This window comes from Copadichromis virginalis, linkage group LG12, assembly GCF_057382275.1.
Source record: "Copadichromis virginalis isolate Kocher_CV1m ecotype Utaka linkage group LG12, C_Virginalis_male_GT1.1, whole genome shotgun sequence".
In the NCBI taxonomy this organism is placed as follows: domain Eukaryota; kingdom Metazoa; phylum Chordata; class Actinopteri; order Cichliformes; family Cichlidae; genus Copadichromis; species Copadichromis virginalis.
In genome coordinates, this window is record NC_140629.1 from 13,996,219 (window position 1) to 14,015,542 (window position 19,324).

Consider the following 19,324-nt stretch of genomic DNA (forward strand, 5'->3'; position numbering starts at 1 on the left):
TGTTTTTAAGCGGAGTGGTTTAACCTGATACGGTGGTTGTGTGTGCATTTTTTTAAAATAGTGTGATTTCAATTTTGGCCACTAGATGTCAGCAAAGCTGTAGAATTAAATTTACAGACTCAGGATGACCGCTAATACAGTTCATCCAGCCTCTGATGCGGGCCTTAAACATATGGTTGCTGGTTGTTGGCCTGAGATTTCACCCGACAGGCCAGTAAGAACCTGTAAGAATGTTTCCTAAAGAATGTTTCCTAAAATTTCACCTTGACAAGGATGACTTAGAGTGTGTACACCATATAACATAATCTATAAAAGATTATCTTCTTAAAAATAGCCTATCAGTTCTTTTAGCTAGTATTAAACCGAATGAAGGTGAACAAAAGATGGCTGTACAACTCACTGAATGAAAGTCAAGTGATAACTGTGAGTGATCTTTTCATGACTATATAGATGAGGGCCTTTTTCCAAGGCAATGAAGGCTTTGTGTCATTCAGTTTCTGTGCAAATGTAAACGTATCACCATGATGACAGAAATGTTAATCCAGAAGTGTGTTAAATGGCTTACACAAAGTCAGCAGTTTCTTTCAAGGCCTACCTAATCATGAGCCATTATTTCCTCACAGACTTTGCCTCTCTTCTCAACATCTCACCATTTAAAACACAACTTGGCACCTCAGAGGGCATTTTTTTTAGGAAGATGTACGCAAGTCTTTCATGTCTGAGATCTAAGAGTGATTACATATTCAGACCTGAGGGATGAATCTGCGAGGACCTGCTTTAGTCACTGTTTACCTGCTGGAAGGAGACTGAAGGGAGCTAAAGGCAGAGACATCAGTGTCATCAAGTCAAATTGTTTGGTAAAAAACAGGAAAGGATGTAACAATCTAAAAAGAAAACCCCCAAAAAGCAAACCTCCACTATGATGTATGTCTCTGTAAGCTCATTAACAGCTACAGATGCAATTCAGCATTACTCACAACATGCACCTCCAAAAATGTTCCAGTACTGTAAAAGCTTTGATAAAGGAGGAGAAAAAATCTTCAAAAACCACCCTATCTCTTAAAAAAACAACAAAGGCCACTGAAAAAAGAAAAAAACGGGGGGAAAATGAAAGAAAAAGAAGAAAACGGGGCCAGAGAGAGGACTGCAAGCTGAGTGGTGTGAGGCTGAGAAAGGTGCACCCTGCCAGGGACGTTGATGAATGCGCTTCAGGCTTCAAGCTCGCCCTGCAGCCCCCAGCGGTGCGGATTCCACGCTTACGCTAATCATGCTCTGCGAGATGCTACGGCCTCGAAGCTGATGAAAGGAAACACGCAACACAGTTAGGCTATCAAAACTGGCTGCACAGTCACAAACACACACTCATCACTCCTGCATCTATCATCAACACAACCGAGAACATCGTCATCGCCGTCAAGAACGTGTCTTCATATTGATATTCATAGTTTTCAACCTAATTTCCTACTTTTGTCATTTAAAAAAAAAAAACCCAAACAGGATCAAAGCTTTCCTTCAACATAAATCGCAGTGGCTCCATTAAGCTCGAACCCCTGATTGCAAAAACCAGAACAAGAGGGGATTCTGCATATTAGGGATCTACCGTGCCACAATGTCAGTAAGCGGGTTAGGAAAATTAGATTATTCTCTTCCCGGCCATGGAACCTAATCTGCTCCACATCAGCGTGTTCCCCTTTAAAACAATCATGAGATTTCATACAAGCAGCACGACACTACAGGCATATTTTGCATGCCATGTCTAAGCATTTTAAGCTTTTTTGTGGCCTTAGGGGTTGAGGTCGGAGCTAGAGATGCACTTCACGGCATGAAACAAAACAGAAAAAGATTGTGGTCGGGGGGGATGCAGTAAAATGACTTTGCATTTCATGATGCCAGGCTCCTTAAAATGATGCAGCCATGCACTGTATCACAGGGGTAAAAAAAAAAAAGTTATTTTTCTCCACGGGTATCCAAAGCCCATGCAGAAGAAGCAGTCAAAGCAGACACATAGTTTGTAAAATCTAAAACAAACTGTGTTGGTCTATTTATAATGAAGACGGAAAACAGTTTCCGGCTTTGTTAGTGATGCCGCACAGCTGGTGTTGTCAGAATCGCTGAGGTTCAATACCAACAATCAGTCCTCCGGAACAAGGAGACGATCATTTCCAAGCAGTCGAAAAATGCCAAAGAGAACGCTTTTATTCATCAATACATTTGAGCTTTTGTTACATTTACAGATTAGATTATGCTGTACCACCTTAAATCATTAATAAGCTATAAATTGTACTCCTACAAACTTAAATACAATATGAAAAAAAGAAGAGGAGAAAATATTATAAAACACATCCACTTATTGGAAAAGACATTAAACCAGAGTAATAGCTTTGCACATATTTCAGCGTGCAATCTGTGAAAGCGCTGCCATCCTTTATCATATCCAACCGTGTGGATGTGCACACCGAGATAAACAAGCAGTATCGAATATTTAAGTCACAAGATTCTGATGTTTTAACTGAATACCCTTGAATATTTTGAACACACACTGGTATTAACAGTGAAATGAAGAATGAAGACGGCTGAGAAAACTCAATGTGCTGCTCTGCGTTAGCCCTGTGAAGGAAGAGTGATCTGTTCAGGGTGTAAACCCCATTTTTCCCAGTGTCAGCTGAGATGCGTTCAGTACTCCTTAACCTTAACTTGGATAATGGAATATTTAAATTATCATAATCAGAGTGCGTCTAGTAGTTGATATCCTTGCAGTTTGAAGCCCTGGTGCAGTTATCAGGAGTGTGTATGTTCCTACAGTGCCTGCATCTCATGTGAAGTTACTGGCTGTGTGAATAGACCCAGACACTGGTTGATGACTGGATGAATTTTCTATGTACTGTGAAACTTAAAATTACTTTAAAGTAATGAAGTATGTTGGTTCAGCTTATTGTACTCAGCTTGTCTCCCTCCCTTCACTGAGCCTCCTTCTGCCTAACGTTTCCCTCAGTTAAAAGGGAGTTTTTCTTTCCCACTGTCGCCAAGTGCGTGCTCATCGGGGGTTGCTCGATTGTTGGGTTTTTCCATATTACTGTAGAGTCTTATAACATTAAGCGCCTTGAGCAGACTGTTATTGTGATATGGTGCTATATAAACAAAACTGAAATGAATAGAGCTTCCCTGTTTTTTAATGTTGAAGTTGTTTCTCTGGGCAACTAAGTGTCTGGTGGAGGAGAGAGACAGGATCTTACTGGACAAAGCAAACCTTAACAGTGGCTTAATTTTATTGTGTGTGCTTCGGATGTCGAGGATTTTACATCTGACTTAAATCATTGTCCGTGCAACACTTTCGAGCAAAGCCGACAACTATATAAATAATACTTTAAAAACCACAAAGCACGGCTGAATTGTCAAACTGTTTAAACCAAAACATTTACTTGTCGTGAATATACAAAACCCAAGCTTTTTTTTCCCTTTAGTACTTGGCAAATACTGTTTCCTGTTCATTTGATTAAAAAAAGAAAAAACCCCTCTGGCTTGTGGCGGCCTTGACTTGTTAGAGATTATTTGTGTACATAGATACGGGACATCTGGGTAGAGAAAAAAAAATAGGCCCCGATGTATCCACTGAATACTATAAAGGTGAAAAACTGTCAATCTTTTTTTTGAGTTTGCTATGAGGAAGTGATAGCTGTAAGCTTGTTTTTAATACTGTGTTTATGAATATACCTGACATGTTCAGACCCTACCCAGACCAACCTTTTTTCTCCCTTTCTTGGGGGAAGAGGCAGGGGGTTGGCAGGAGGAGGCCTTTGCTGACCATAGCAGACTCCTGCAGAGGCTGAACCCCCCTCCCTTGGTGCTGGCCTCAGTGAGGATCCCATGTGATCTCTGAAAAGTCAACAAGGGTTGGTCCACAGCTGGGCCGCAGGAGAACAGAGAGCAGACACGTAGCAACACCCTCCTACTGGGAGCAGCCGAGCAAAGGGAGGACTCAGGACCTGCATGGGAATCTACTGTCTTCCTCCGTGAAATGTGAGCAGACAGCAGGGTGGAATCTTCCCCAATTCAGTTTTAGCGCCCATTTTAGTTTCCATGCATGTTGGACTCCATCACCTCGTCTTTTCCAAGCAAACTCCCCATGTGCGGCAAAAGCCACTGCACAATGGACACACGGTGGATTTAATTTCGAGCTAAGATTAAGTTGCCTTCAGCATCACTGAAACTTTCTGAGGATTTCGAGTTAAAATCTCAGTGGTTATGCTTCTCCGTAATCAGTGGCATTGGTTTGAACAAAGGTGCAGTGAAGCATCAGCAGCAAAGAATCTAAAAAGCACAATGTGGGAATAAAGCAGAGGGGAGTGAGCATCAAAGGCAGCCAGGCACAGCATGACTGGCATCAGTCTGAACTCCCAACCTAGGACACTCAGCATGCTCTTCAGCAATTGCCCCCTTTAGACCAGTCCTGGGCAGTAATTAAAACCATCATTCCCACTGCCTCGGCATCTCATTAGCCACAGGACCCCAGGCTTTCATCCCTACTTGTCCATAAATATCACAACTCCGCACCAGCAATGATGAGTCCCACAAACCAAAACACACGTCCGTAAATCCTCGGAGCTGAACAGAGCATTATCTGACTATCATCCAACTCCAAAGGAACTGCGGGAGATCACAGAAGCTGGTCTATTCATGTCCACCGTAATTATTAGTGCACCAATCAGAGATAATTTGGCAGGAAACTGTCACCCTGCTGTTGGCTGATTAAATCTACCTGTGCAGCAAACAAAAACTAAACGCACATATGAAAGAGAAACCAAAGTGTAGCGTGATGCATTCCCTCTGCAGGGGAACAAAAAATCCTTTTTGTTTTTTCTGTTTTGTATGATTTTGTTTTCAGCTGCAAACATCAACCAGTGTTTGCGACGGAAACATCAAAAAAAAAAAGAAAAGAGGAGAAACTGATACATTTGAAACTCCTACCCTTTCACTATCAAAGGGAGGATTTGAAGTGGGCGAGTATCGGTTGCAGTGGTCAGATTTAGCACTTTGGCTGTAGATAAAAAGAAACTCTTCTTCCCATGTTTAATTCAGTATGAGCCATGACTAACTCATGTAATATACTGGGCCTCTGAAGTCAATCGCAGGCTGCTTCACTTGCTTTGTGCCGGAGACAGAAATGAATGTACCTCAGCACAGCACAGCGCAGGCTTGCGAGTCAAGGAAATATGTCGCGATAGGTTTATTTTACACCCTGCTAAATCAGTTCTTTAGCATAGCAGCAACGCAGAGCTGTGCTAAAACCGTAATCCACTGCATATTATTAACCTACTTGGCATCACTGCCAGGATGTTTTAGTGCATTAGGATAAACGCAACAGAGCTAATGGAAGAGACAGGGGTGTAAATAAAAGCATTGTTTCTTTGAGCTAAGCAGTGCCTGTCTGTCACTGGCCAGTTCTCAAAACACATAGTGTACACTGCCTATGGTTTTTAACCACAGAGTAGTTTATCAAAGATATTTCAAATTGCTGCAGATGAGGTTTGGAATATATTCTCTGATCCTCTGAAGAGCTGCTAAATATTTGCAGGAAGCCCCACCCAAACACACAAAGCCAGGCCAGTCTGTTCTTACAGAGTGCTGTCACACGGCCCTCACAAACATGACAGCCACTCCTTCTGCTGCACAAGTATGCATGCATGCATGTGTGTAGTGTATGTATTTGAAATGGAGTCACCCCATTCTTTGGCCATGGGAAGCCTCTGATCTTTTACTGGCACAAAGACTTGTGCAAGAGGAGGATGAGCTCCCAACCTTTGTCAACATCCACCCTGAATGCGCTGCTTTTTTCGCTAACCGCAGTGCATTGTTTATGCGAGTGTTTGCGCAGAAAAAAAGGCCTTCATGCCACAAGAACCATTATAGATCAGGTCCCTATTTTCTCTTCAGCGCCATTATGAGTCAGTCAAAATTTAAACCCAACCAGAAGCTGGTTCTCAGCCAAATTCAGCTAACTGACTCTCTCCCGCTCTGTTTCTTTGAGAAGCCTTTGATGTTAGCAGGGGGCTTTTGCACTCGCAGTGATGGTAACGAATTATACTTTAAGCGATTCTTTTTTATCCGGCGAGCTTAATGAAAGATTAATGGGTTTGATATTTTCCCTTGTTTATATTTTATTTAAAAAGTAAGCCGTGGTCCTTGGAACCTGTTAAAAGCTTCTTGGTAATGAGTTTATGGATCAGTGGAAGTCATATTGTCTTTGGCTCAAAACACAATAAGAAGTGTCGATTGTCTTTTTAGTAACACTGTCTTTACATAGAAAAAAAAAACCCACTGACCTTGAGGGCTGTGCCTACATCTTTGCCTGATATGGATGGAGCACATATCAGATATCAGCTAAGATGTGTTCATTTCCATATGTCCTAATTCAGCAGCAGGAGTCTCCACATTGCACTCTATTTCACAGTTCAAAGGAGGAAATTATTCAGATGCAGTGGATTTTGCAGTGACAGTCTTTAGATTTTCCCGCATAACACGTCTCGCCAAACAGACGGGTGGTGCATGATTTGATTATTTAGGGGAAGTGCACAGCTGACTGCTCCGAAATCTTGGTGGACTTTCTGTTATTCGGCAGCTAACTTTTTATTCTATATCGTTTATTTTGTTTACATAGATTTATTTTGGGGACAGCTGAAGAAAGACAGGAAGGGCAGAGAGATGGGGGGAGGACGTGGAATCAAACCATAGCCGCTGTGGTAAGGACAGAGTGCAGAAAGGACAGTGACTCAGACTGAATATTTATGGCTGTGGTCAGAAGTTTACATTCACTCATCATGGGCAGAACAATCAGAACTATGGGAAAGTCCAAGAAACTATGCTATGAGAATTATGCTAGAAGCTACCAGAAGTGTCAGGTTGAGGTGCAACCAGCTAAAGGACATTTAACCAAATTTCAGTGTGTGTGCATGCATTTACGTGCCTGTGTGGATTACAGAAAATCGGAAATGAATTCAAACATGTGCACCCAATTCTTGCTTTTGAAAGTCATTACAGATGCTGTACAATGAGTCTGCCTTGCGAAACGAACAGTTCAAAGAAATCATTTAAAGGCTCAAATTACCATGACATTCCTGCTCGTGATGAGTGCGTTTAAACTTCTGAACAAAACTGTATGTTAGGCTGCAGTCACTACTCATTTAGGTAGTCACTTAAATGGTTCAGGACTTGTGACATTCAAGAATCAGTGATATTTGCAGTTTTTGAGATTTGTTTTTCTAATTTTTGCTACATTAATGGGATTCTCTTCTTCTCTTTCCCTTTACAATCACATGCCTGTTACGCTTGCTACATATAAACATGTATACATTGTATTTTTGCCGTCGGCAGCAAATATTTTTTCATCGTTCATTGTGAATTCCAGGAAAGAGGTGCTCATCAGTTGTTTCAGTAAATGCCTCCAAATAACATATGCTTATGTTTAAGACACAAAAACCTTCTCTCAGGCATAGAAATTGTAATTGTTCTCTGCAGGGAGCAAAAGAAGAAGCAGTGTGGTGCTGTTTGTTTGGCACTTCCTGCTGACACGTCGGTTCTTTTTAACCTCGTTGCATGTGCTGCACAAGCAGAAGAACTCAAAGCTGTTCTCTAATGTCTTTTGTGGCTCTAAAGGGATGTTACCTAAACCCTGACGAAGGAAGTCATTGACTGATCACCATGGGAGACTATGGAAAATGAAGGAACGAGCTTGCATTTAGATTTTTGGACAGGGACTAAAAAGATATACCTGCTGCTGAGCCTGTGATGTTGACCAGTCATTTGAAACTTTCCAAATAGATTTAAAAAGTAACAATTTAAAAGAATCATCATTATTAAACAATAAACAGAGAATTGACAACCAATCATAATGTTTATTGGTGCTATTTTGATATTAGTTTCTGATAGATATAATGCTATTTTATGTATTTGTTAATGATGATTAAATGTGGCAATAATAAAAGTTGAATTGCTGCTCTTTCTAAGGGTGTTAAATTAGTGCAGTGATAGAGAAACCCTTACCTCCTGCTCCTCACACACGGGTGCTTGGACAGGACCTTGGTGTCACATTTTAGCACACTTGCTACTCATAACATAATTTTTCCATGTGCAGGATTAGGGTAGTAATGGCATAACCCAAAACCTGAACATCGAGAAAAGCGGGAAATCAACTGTGTTATTAACTGCATTCATTTTAGCCCACTTTTTTTTTAACTTACACACTTTTTTAAAGCAAGTATTATAAACATTAGACTCATTTTTATGACAGCCATCCAAATGCATCTTAACCCTTTACAGAGTTTTTTAAACACCAGTTTCAGCTTGCTCCATTAATCTGATAAACTTCAATTATTAACCAATTAGTAAAGATTAATAATCCTACTGTAATAATTTAACTGAGAGTTAGACTGTTTAATTAAGTTGAATTAATGAAGTGTCATAAATAATAACAGTGATGAATCACAGTGAGAATGATGCTTTGATACAATACACTGCAATCCTGCCTGTTCCAATTGACTCTTGCTGAGCCCTTTAATGCACAACACCCCCCCCCCCCCCCCTTCTCTTTTGTTATACATTCCCTGTCATCTTTCAATTATCCACATTCAAAATGAAGGTAAAATGACTCACAGACTGCTTTTCCGAAATGGGAATTAAAATGAGGCATTTAGATATAATGTCTATCGGCATAAGTGGCAGTTTTAAGTTATATAACATGATCTGACCAATAAAACAAATGTGCCGACTACTCTTCGAGACCACTTACAACACCACAGTAGTCTACAGCATACACAGTGGCTTGTTAATAGTGCTGTGATGATAGTTGTGGCACATTTTGAACAGAATCTTAAATTCTGAGGAAAATGGAAACAAGAATAATGACATCTGCCCACATCAGCAGTGGAAACAACCATTGTTTCTGAAAGTATGTTGCTTACTGCTTTTAAAGTGTACCCAGAGGACCAGTAAAGCACCCAGCATAGTCCAGCTACCACAACCACAGCTAGGAGGAGAAGCCTTAGTGACAAACTGCAACAGCGTGTTTGTGTTTTTGACCGGAAGAAAAAAATAAATAAAAGAAAGAGAAAGAGGAGACTGCGGGGAGCATTTAGGAGGGAACAGTGTGCTTCTGAGTGTCAGGGCCTTCACTGGCCCTGAGGCCAACAATCTCTCTCTTCACTTTCTCTTCACCCCACTCTTCCCAACCCCCCACCCCCACCCCACCTCTTGCTCTGTGATTTATGTCTAATTACAGTGCAAACCGCAGCAGCCGTCAAGTTCGGATGGGGTGAGGCACAGACATGCCCCATCACCTGAGAGCAGCAACTTACTAGTTCTGCTGCAAAATACAGCTGCAATTTTCCCTTCAACCTAATCTCCCTGACGCTGGCTCTAGAAACATATTTGTGTGACAACAAGACACTGCACAGACCTCCTGCCAAACATAAGTGGGCTCGAATTACTGACAGAATGTAGAGAAAGTATATTCATTAAGCCAGATTAGTTACAGTTAAATGGTTTTTGCTCTTCTCATTGAGCCACTGATATCATTTGAACAAAAGATACAATAATAGACAGAATAATGCACATAGCATCATCTAACTTGTCGTGAAACAACAATCCTTACTCCAGCAGCTGATAAACTGCATCTAAAACTCTCAATCGGATCCCACACAAAAGGGAAATGTGCTGTTTCTGTTGCTATGAGTTATGGGAAAAGATGCCCGTGAATTTTCGCTGCCTGCTCTTCTTTGCACTGTATATGTATGCGGATGTCTATGACATGCCGGGCATTGTCAGCGTACAGAATGCCCTCTTTGGCAGCCCCCTCGGTGAAACAGCACAGAAAGTCAAGGAAAAGAAAGGAAAGCGAGGAAGAAGGCGAGAAAGTGCCCACATGAGTGTGACATAGGGCTGCTGGACTCATTTGCTCACCATGACAACCATGCAGAGTGGAGGCGGAGGGCCGGGGGACCCCTGGCTTTCCGGGCCAGTACAATACGGAGAGGCACGGCTGTCTTAACCCCGGTGACATCCCCGTTGTCAGCGGGTCAAATGCTTGAATATCAATGAACTGACTCCGTGCCCCTTGTAGTGGTCCTCAAAACTGTCCAGTTCACATAAGAAGCTCTCGCTGTTCTCTCTGACCTCTCCTGACCTGCTTCCAGCCTCTTGCTGCATTCACACTTACACCACAGGGTTAAACAACACTTAATCAACACACACGTGCATTGCTGCTTCCAGTTTATTTCTTGTCTGCTAGAGTAATTCCCAACCAGTTTGATTCCCAACCAGTAACTGGCAATGAAATTACCTCTGTAGCTTAATGCTATATAGAAAATATGTGCTAAAATAACTAATTTCAGCATTAACGGTGAATATATTTATTTAAAACTATATTTATATGAATTAAATCTGGCTTACACACACTGATTACACAGTAAAAGTTAGTAAGTGTAAAGAAATGTCTAATGATCTTAGAGAAGCAATTGTTGCCGCCCATCAATCTGGGAAGTGTTAAGTAAGGCAATTTCCAAACAACCTGAAGTTCATCATTCTACAGTGAGAAAGTGGAAAAGCATTCAAGACAGCTGCTAATCTTCCCAGGCGTAAACATGCCAGCAAAGTCACACCAGCATCAAGGTGATCAAAGAAACTGGAAAAAACCCAAGCATGGTGGTAGCAGGGTGATGATTCAGGCTTGTTTTACAGCAGCGACACCCGAGTCAAAGTTCAGACCTTAACCAGACTGAAACGCTGTGAAAGGAGCTTAAAAGAGCTGTGGATAAACAAATGACTGCAAACCTGAGTGAACCAAATCACTGAGATGTGACACACTGATAAAAACAAACAGAAAATGATTCATTAAAGTGATTGCTGCTGAAAGTGGTTCGACAAGCTACTAAATCATGGAGTGTACTTAGTTTTTCACAGGACTGCATATGATTCTGTGAAAGCTTTTTTTTTGTTTTGTTACATGACCGTACAGGAACATCTATGAACATCTGTTACTTTGTTGCCTAAGGTGTTGTCAGGTTGTCGATGAACTCTGTAGGTACCAGCCAGGCTCTAAATCACTTTGTGTTTTTGCAATAAAAAAGCATTTAAGTTCCATCTATGTTGAAGTTACTGTCAGTGACATGATGGAAGTGTTTCATATCAGCCAGTAATGACTGGGTTACCTGAGCTAGGAGTTAACAACCAAAACCATAGAAGGGGCTAAACTATGAAACTATGACAGAAAAAGCCAAAAATCCAAGGAAAACAAAAGAATCTTCACCATTAAAAGTGTGCTTATGATTACTATTAGTTTAAGAAAAAGACTAAATGTATGTACTGTACGTTTGGTTAGAAAGTAAGTAAGCGGGCGCTGGGTTAGCTCAGTGTGTTGAGTGGGCGAACACGTGCCATATGACTGACAGTGGCCAGCCTGCGTTCGAGTTTGAACTGTGGCCCTTTGCTGCATGCCTTCCTCCTTCTCTCTCTGCCCTTGCATTCCTGTCTTATCTTCATTGTGTCTATCAAATAAAGCGGAAAAAGCCCAAAAAATAAGGAAAAACTGAATTTTGGCTGAAATGAAAACTATAGTGTATAATCTGTCTAGAAGTCGGAAATTAATTTTCCTAACTGGCCACATGAGAAACTGGGGCTCTTATGTCCCTAAAAAAGCTGGACACTAAGCTTATCATTGCGCCCTACACAACAGTAAAGGCTGGCCTAAAGGACAGCACAGAGGCTCTATACATGGCAGCACAAGAACAAACTCCAAGCCACAGATCCATAGAGACAGGAGTCCATACCATAGCAGGCAGGACCCAAGTTGCAGACTGTGCAAAGGTGCCCCAGAGACGATCCAGCATATAGTAGCAATATGTAAGATGCAAGCTGGAACCGTTTTAACTGAGAGCCCTAACCAAGTGGTTGGGACAGTGTACAGGAACATCTGTGCCACATATGGATGAGAAGTCATCAAGTCCCGATGGGAAACATGATTAAAGGTGGTTGAGAACAACAGGGTTAAGATCTGGTGGGTCTTTGAGCTTCAGACAGATAAGCAGCCGTTGGCCAACCAACCAGACATAGTGGTGGTTGACAAGGAGCAGAAGACTGCAGCTGTGATAGATGTGGCAATCCCAGCAGACAGCCACACCAGGAACAAGGAGCATGAGAAGTACAGGAGCATTAGGAGCTATAAAAGCCAAACTGGAAGAGTAACTCCAGCAGATTCCAGATACAACATCGGAGGTCGTTGTCCAGAAGAGTGTATTCCCAGGAACAGATACTGTGCAGAACCATCAACCCCCTCCCGGGCACTGGCATAGGACCCGAGCTTGAGGATCACATACATACCACTCCCCATCCCCCAACATAAATATACACGCACATCCACAATATGTGGTTTTATCTTGTATTCATTAACATTCATGTTCAGTTGTTATTAAAAAAGACATGATGGATAGAGTAAATGAACGGGTGCTTGAGCTCATCGGATAGAATCGGGTGGGTGGATCAGACAGAAGTCATCGGACACAGCAGAGCCAGAGGAAATCATTTTGTCTGTAGAGAGCTTATGCAAACAAAAGCAGTTTTCAGAATACATGAGCAAATTCAAAGCAGGGTTTCTACAGCAGCTGCACCCATAGTGTCAATCTACAGCTAGCTGCGCATTTTCTGTTTAACAGAACACATTGTTGTCTTCCACACTGCTCCCTTTTCTGTCTTGAAGGACAGAGGAACAGAAGCTTGTCTTTTGTACTAGCCATGTCGTTTGTGATGTGAGGCAATGATCAAACAGAGAACTGAATTTAGTTCTTCATTTCTTTGTGCACCGCGTTGTGAACGATAGTAAACAGGCCGGGCAGGTGTCGTGCAGTAAATATGCAGACACATAGTTTCCGTGCATTTGTCAAACCAGTTTACCACAGCGTGAGATGGTTTGGGCTGGAGCCTGTCTCCTGACAGCTGTTTTATGGGCTAGAATCAGTTTTTTATTTGGCCATGGAAATGTTGGCTTTGCTCACATCTGCTCTCAAACACTCTGACATGAAGAATGGGTCCTTTTTGGAAATCCTTCTATCCCAGTGTACCTAAAAATACAAGCACATTTTATTCAAGTGTTGACAAGTTTATTGATATAAACACAGCTTGAGCATCCTTAAGTCTAACTTTAAAAGGTCAGAAAATACATTTAAGGTATGAAAAAAGATCTTAAGTCATAAAGTCACGATATCAACAAAGACAGCAGGGGGTCAGCAGTGTTTTAAACAAGTTGCAACATACAGATTAGCCTCTTAAGTAGGTCATTATTTTCAACTTAGGCCTGATAAGTGGGTCCTGACCTCTTCTCTGGGTACATTAGCTGCTGCAGCCATCACTCTCATTACTATTATCAGGACCAGACAATCTGGCCTGCAACCAGTGTCCAGGAAACCCAAGATTCCTTTGCCAATGCTACGGCTTGATTGCTCAAAGGAACACATGTACCGGTATCAGATACAGTTGCAATAACCAACAATAAAGTCGTTTATCATCTCCTCAACTGTTCCTCGGTACTTATCCCAAATTGCTTCCAGTCCTGTCACTGCGTAAAGCAAGCTGGGAGCAAAATGGGACATTGCTTTGGAAAACTGTAGACCAACACATGTTATGCGTTGTGCATGCCCATTCATATTAACTTGATGCCCCAAGAAGAAAAAGGGATTTTTGGCCAGAGCAAAGAAAACTTGGGCAAAAACCTGAACAGAAAAAAACAAAAAAACAAAACACAAGCAAGCTAACAAACAGCACAGCCGCGCTCTCCTGTAGTTTAATACTTTGAATTGCAAATCAGTGGGTGCAAAATTCCATGAAAAACGTTTTGTTTATGTCTTCCTGTTGTTGTTATGCATTCATAGATTACAAAGTCCAGAGCAGCTTCTTGTCTGGTGGAGTGTATCTAAGTTAGCGTAGCATTACTTATGCAGTTCAGTGTAATTCTGATGTATTTAGTCAGGCTATGCTAATAGTATTATATTGGAAGAGCGTCAAAAAGGATGTTTAATAAAGCAGCAACCCAATAAACAGCACCACTTATATAAACTGCTTTTTGAGACATTTTTCCGGTATACATTTCTATCTTTAAGATTGTCATCGTAGCTCTACAATAGAGTGTTTTTAGTCTACTTTTACACCAGTAAAACATCTACTTCTGCATGGACCAAATCCGCATGTCAGCTGACATCTAGATGATTTAAGGGCACTGAGATGTACACAGATGAATATGAAATACAGCATATAATTCATTTTCAGTCATCAGTTAAAACAGGCAGCCCTTATAGTCAAGTGGTCGGGGTACAATAATATTGAGGTTCTTCTGGAATTTGCAGTATGGCCTTTAACTTTATCAGTAAGCCAAATCAAACTATTGCTAATCTGCTGTTTGATCTGCATTAAAAACCAAACTACATCTCGCCTTGTTGCCATCTTTTGCATGGAGTTAATATTAAAATAGTCACATGCCTGCCTGAAGTATATTCCGCCAACAGGACGGGGATATTATTTCCCAGTTTATGTGACAGTTGATTGTGTAGTTTGCTTTCATGTTCTCCCCCTCTGTGCCATCTTTCTTTGTTAAGTTTGCTGAGAGTGTCTTTGAACCACAGGCATTTTCTCTCAGCGGTGTTCATGAGCCCTGCCAGATCCATCATCATCCCTCTCCCTCTGCCTCTCCCTCTATAGCTCCTATACTGTCTGTAAACTCGCGCGCATGTAAATACATACACATGTCGGCAGCCTCCCGCTGTGCCTGTTCTCTCTACTCCTCCATCAATCCTGTCACTGCCATCATAACATCTCTGAAAAATGCCCCTACATGTGATGAATGCACACAGGGTTGCTCCCATACATAGTTGCAAAGAAATATAGCAGTGACCTCGTACGAAGGAGAGCCGGCCCATTCTGGTGTTTTGCTGTGTTTTAGAGTTATCTGAGCTTGTAGCAGCGTGGATTACGAAGGTGGCATATTAAAGTCTGCTGCTTAGACACCGTGGCAAAACTTGCTTCCAGCTGACACCAGACTCTTGCCTTCTCAGTCACGTTGCAAGCCCATGGGTGTCACCGCACTCGTGAAGCAGCTCGCTTTCATCTGATTGTTTTGTGTCGAATGTTGCATATCCGTTGTTGCCATAGCAGAGAACAAGTGCATCAATTCAACTTGCCAAAACACAAAGATATGACTGGTCATTTCTCTGTTAAAGCAATTTGCACATTAGGATTTTTCAGATTCTTGCTGAGAGTTCAATGAGGCGATTGCTACTGCCAATATCGATCAAAAATCCCTATGCAACTGTTATCCAATTTCCATATTTTTCACACTGCTTTTAGTGTATAATAGTTCCAGATGAATGCTTTAGCTCTCGTGAAACAAAAGTGAGTCTCGCTGTGAATGCAGTTCTGAGGGAATTTTTGATGAATAGCTGCAAGTTATTGGATTTCCCATCCCTTATATTGTTTGCCAGATATCATTGTGCATGCTTTCACATGCAACAAGCAAACAGGCAAAGTCTCTGGAAAAAAATAGACTCAAACTTAAGGGAGGAAGCTGGCATACAAAGCAGCACAATTGAAAAATAGCCCCGAGTTGCCATACTCTGGTCCTCAGAGGAAGTTTGCCACTGCCCTGCTTGCATATGCGGGGGGAGTGTCTGTTTGCACAGGTCTCTGTCAGTTAACACTAATCTGCCTGATCTCCACCTCAAAGTCACTCACTTCTCCACATGCAAATAAACATATTCAGTCCTCTTTCAAACCAAAGCTGTTATCAAACACTTGTTTGATCAGCAGAGGGCTTTTGAGGCAGTTCATTATGCATTTGAAGAAAAAGGGCCCTGCCCCCGCCTTACAAGGAGAGAACACATTGTTGCCAGGTTTTTATGTAATTACTCTCACCTTCAGTCGCGGCCTGGAAATAAGACTGGGATGTATGTGTGTGTGAGAGAGCTATTAGTGCTGCTCTTTGTTGCAGATTGGCCTTATATGCTGTACTCTACATTGCCCTAGTTTCTTTGCTGTATAGATCAACTCAGAACATGAAGCTCACCCACTCTTCCTCCAAACCAAAGCCCTTAGAACTCTGGATTTTTGTACCACAAGAACTTGAGGGATGATAGAGAGCTTTCATTGCATGCTATGATAATGCTTTGGTCTTTGAAACTTGCAGCTCTCTCTGTCTGTCTTTCTCTGTGCATTTTCCTTTTGTTTTGTTTAATCCAGTAACCCTCTGAGTTTCTTCTTCAAGAAGAAACAAGGCTGTTTCATTTGTCAACTTTTTTCAAAAAGATTCTGGTATAGCCAAAGGAGTCAGAACCCTCCAAAAAGAGACAGATTTACATCTAAAGTAGCTTTCTAATAAGAGAAACAAGAGCCTTGAGTGGGTTTGGGGCACTGGGAGCAGACGTGATGGCGGAAGCCCATTCTCCTCTGAGAAGCAGCCGAATTCCTTTGTGTGTATGCTGCATGCGTGCGCGTCATGTATGCGTCTAGGACACTGAGAGGCTAAACATTGCTTTCCAAATAGACAGGCCTGAACTAGTAAACAGGTGCTGCCGGAGCAGCTGAGGATGAAGACATGGGGCGTCTCCATAAAGCCTTGATCAAAGAGAAGTTGCCTGAGCCGCCAGTCATCCCAGCAACTTGATTTATGCCACTGTGTCAGAGTACTTTATGAGTGCTTGAAAAAACAGCGGATAATAGTGCATAAGTTCCTCTGTGGCCTTTCATACAGCTACAGCACAGAGTAGAAGGCGTCGCCACTTATTGAAACAAAAGCATAGGCTTCAGGTTTTGACTGGCGATGTTTACTTGACACTTTCCCTCTGAAGCTGAATCTGCCGTTGACACGCAGAGGACGCTTAATTGTCCTGTCATTTTGACTTTATGTTCGTAATACCGCTCTTTTCTGCAAAGACACCTAACATCAGCTCAATTACAGAGTGTGAAAAGCTGAAAATCCTGGCTTGCTGGCAAACCAGTCAAATTAAATTAAATCAAATAATTATCAAAGGTTTGATGCAATTTCAACAACACTGATCACAAGCAAAAGCCCCCCTTTCCCCCCTCCCTTTTTTTTGTCAACACATCATAAACGCATGCCTGCTGCTATCGCCAGCACAGCACGGCAGAAAGAGTACGGAACAGGAAACGGATGGAGTATGTGGGTGACGGGATTCATCCTGGTGGAATTTTAAGATACGTGCATCTGAGATTCATCAGCTTTAGTCATGTGGCTGTGGCGGGATTCCCCGCTTGGTCAAATAAAACGCATCCTTGCAAGAAACAAGCATTCACTAGAGAACATCATGAGACATCAGTTGTTTCACTTTGGCAAGAGGCTGCCTGTGATGTGATGGAATGAGACTTTTAAAAACATTAATACAGTTCAGTGTGATTTCAAGAAATTTCTTGCCAGCATTACTATGCCCTTGCTCTGAGCAGGATTTTTTTTTCCCCTTTGAAGAGAGCAAAAGAAGAGAAGTGAAGCCTGCTTGGCTGAAGAAGCCCCGGAGGGGGGTGGTAACTGTCATTTTTATTTACAGCCTTCCCAGATACCTCCAGGGCTGTTATCCAGGTGGCCTCTGTTGAAGCTCTCAGAAGAACTCACACCTTTTTCGCAACTCAGAGTATCAATAGACACCGGCTGACTTTGATTCAGCCACATAGACTTTGTGAGTCATGTGCTTTTGACTGTTAAAACGGGTTGGGTTGACGCTGGAACTTGAATGCCCTGAGGGATAAAGCATTAATACACTTCTAAAACTTTATTAGACCAGAGAGGGCCCTCTAACATAGGATTTAAACTATTTTTTACTTCTATGGTACAGTCACAAAAAAACAAATATCTAAAAAAAAAAAAAAAGGGTTGAAAGTGAGACTGAAAAAAGTGGAAATGGTTTTATACTCAAAACTATAGCTTTACCCTTATTTGTTGCCATCATCTCTCAGATTCATGTTTTCCCATTGCTACCACAGCAATGGGAAAACATGAATCTGAGGTTCAAGACTAGACTTGTGCATGCACCTTAATATTTTGACAATGGAAGGACACTAAACATCTCAGTATACGACAATGTATTCAGTTTGCTCACGCTTTAAAGAAAAAATAAATCGCCTCAGTCAATATGTAACTACTTCAAATCCTGACCAGATGTGTCTTTAGAAACGTCACCGTGCCCTGCTGATAAGAAGAGAAGAGATGACAGATATTCTGTATTTTGGTTTGCAGCGGTGCTCTTTTCAAAGTCAAACCCTTCAAACAGTCTAATCCTGTCCTGAATGAGAGCTGGATTATTGTATAACCCTTTCATTGATGCGCACCGACACATGCACGCAGCGAGAAAGTGAGACGGAGAAGAAAAGAGAGAAAGAGAGAGATGAAGAAGGAAGACTAAAATAAAGTTCTATATTCACTTCAGCTGTGGCTGAAGAACCGGGCTTACATAAGCATGCAGCATAAAGACAGCGAGGAGTGCAGAAAATCATTAACACTGCAATCAAAGCGCTGATTCAAACCACTGATATTTGGTCCAATAAACATGGAGGTTAAACCGCTTGACTGCACCCGCTTTCGCTTTTCATCTTTAAAGAAAGCCACTAACAGTTACAAATGTAAACACAATCCCAATCCTAATGACAACATCTAAAGCCACCACATCAAGTTCTGAGGACACAATATTAATGATATCTCTGGGACAAAATATTGAAAACACTGAATAAATATGCCCATTAGTGACAGTGCTGCCTAACTGTAATGTTTTTATGACACTGACTGTGTTTTTTTTTTCTGCTGTTAGTCATCTTTAGCCACACATTTCAACTGTTTCCTCAAGAACGTTTAAAAACAAGAATCGGGACACAGCGACTCATTTCCACTCGACTTGTGCATCACTTCTCCTGTTCCCGCACTTATTAATTTACCTTTTTTCAGACGTGTTAATATATATTTTCCATAAGCACGATCAAATGCATGCGCACGATTTATGAGTTAATGTGGATCTCCCATAAGCTACTAACCTGCTAATAAAGAACTACAGATATATTTTTTGCTTAATTTTATATTCTTATAAAAATTCCAGATAGAATAGTCAAAACCTAGCTCTTAAGCACATATATAAATTAAGGTTAATGGTTTAAATGTTTAGTACGCATTAAAATTACTCCCTGTATATGATAGTGGGGGTAAAAAAGAACAACAAAAAAATCTCACAAGCTTAACGTGTCTCACGCCAACAGGGAGAACAACAGCACAGCAGCCACACAAAATTCCAGCTTTACA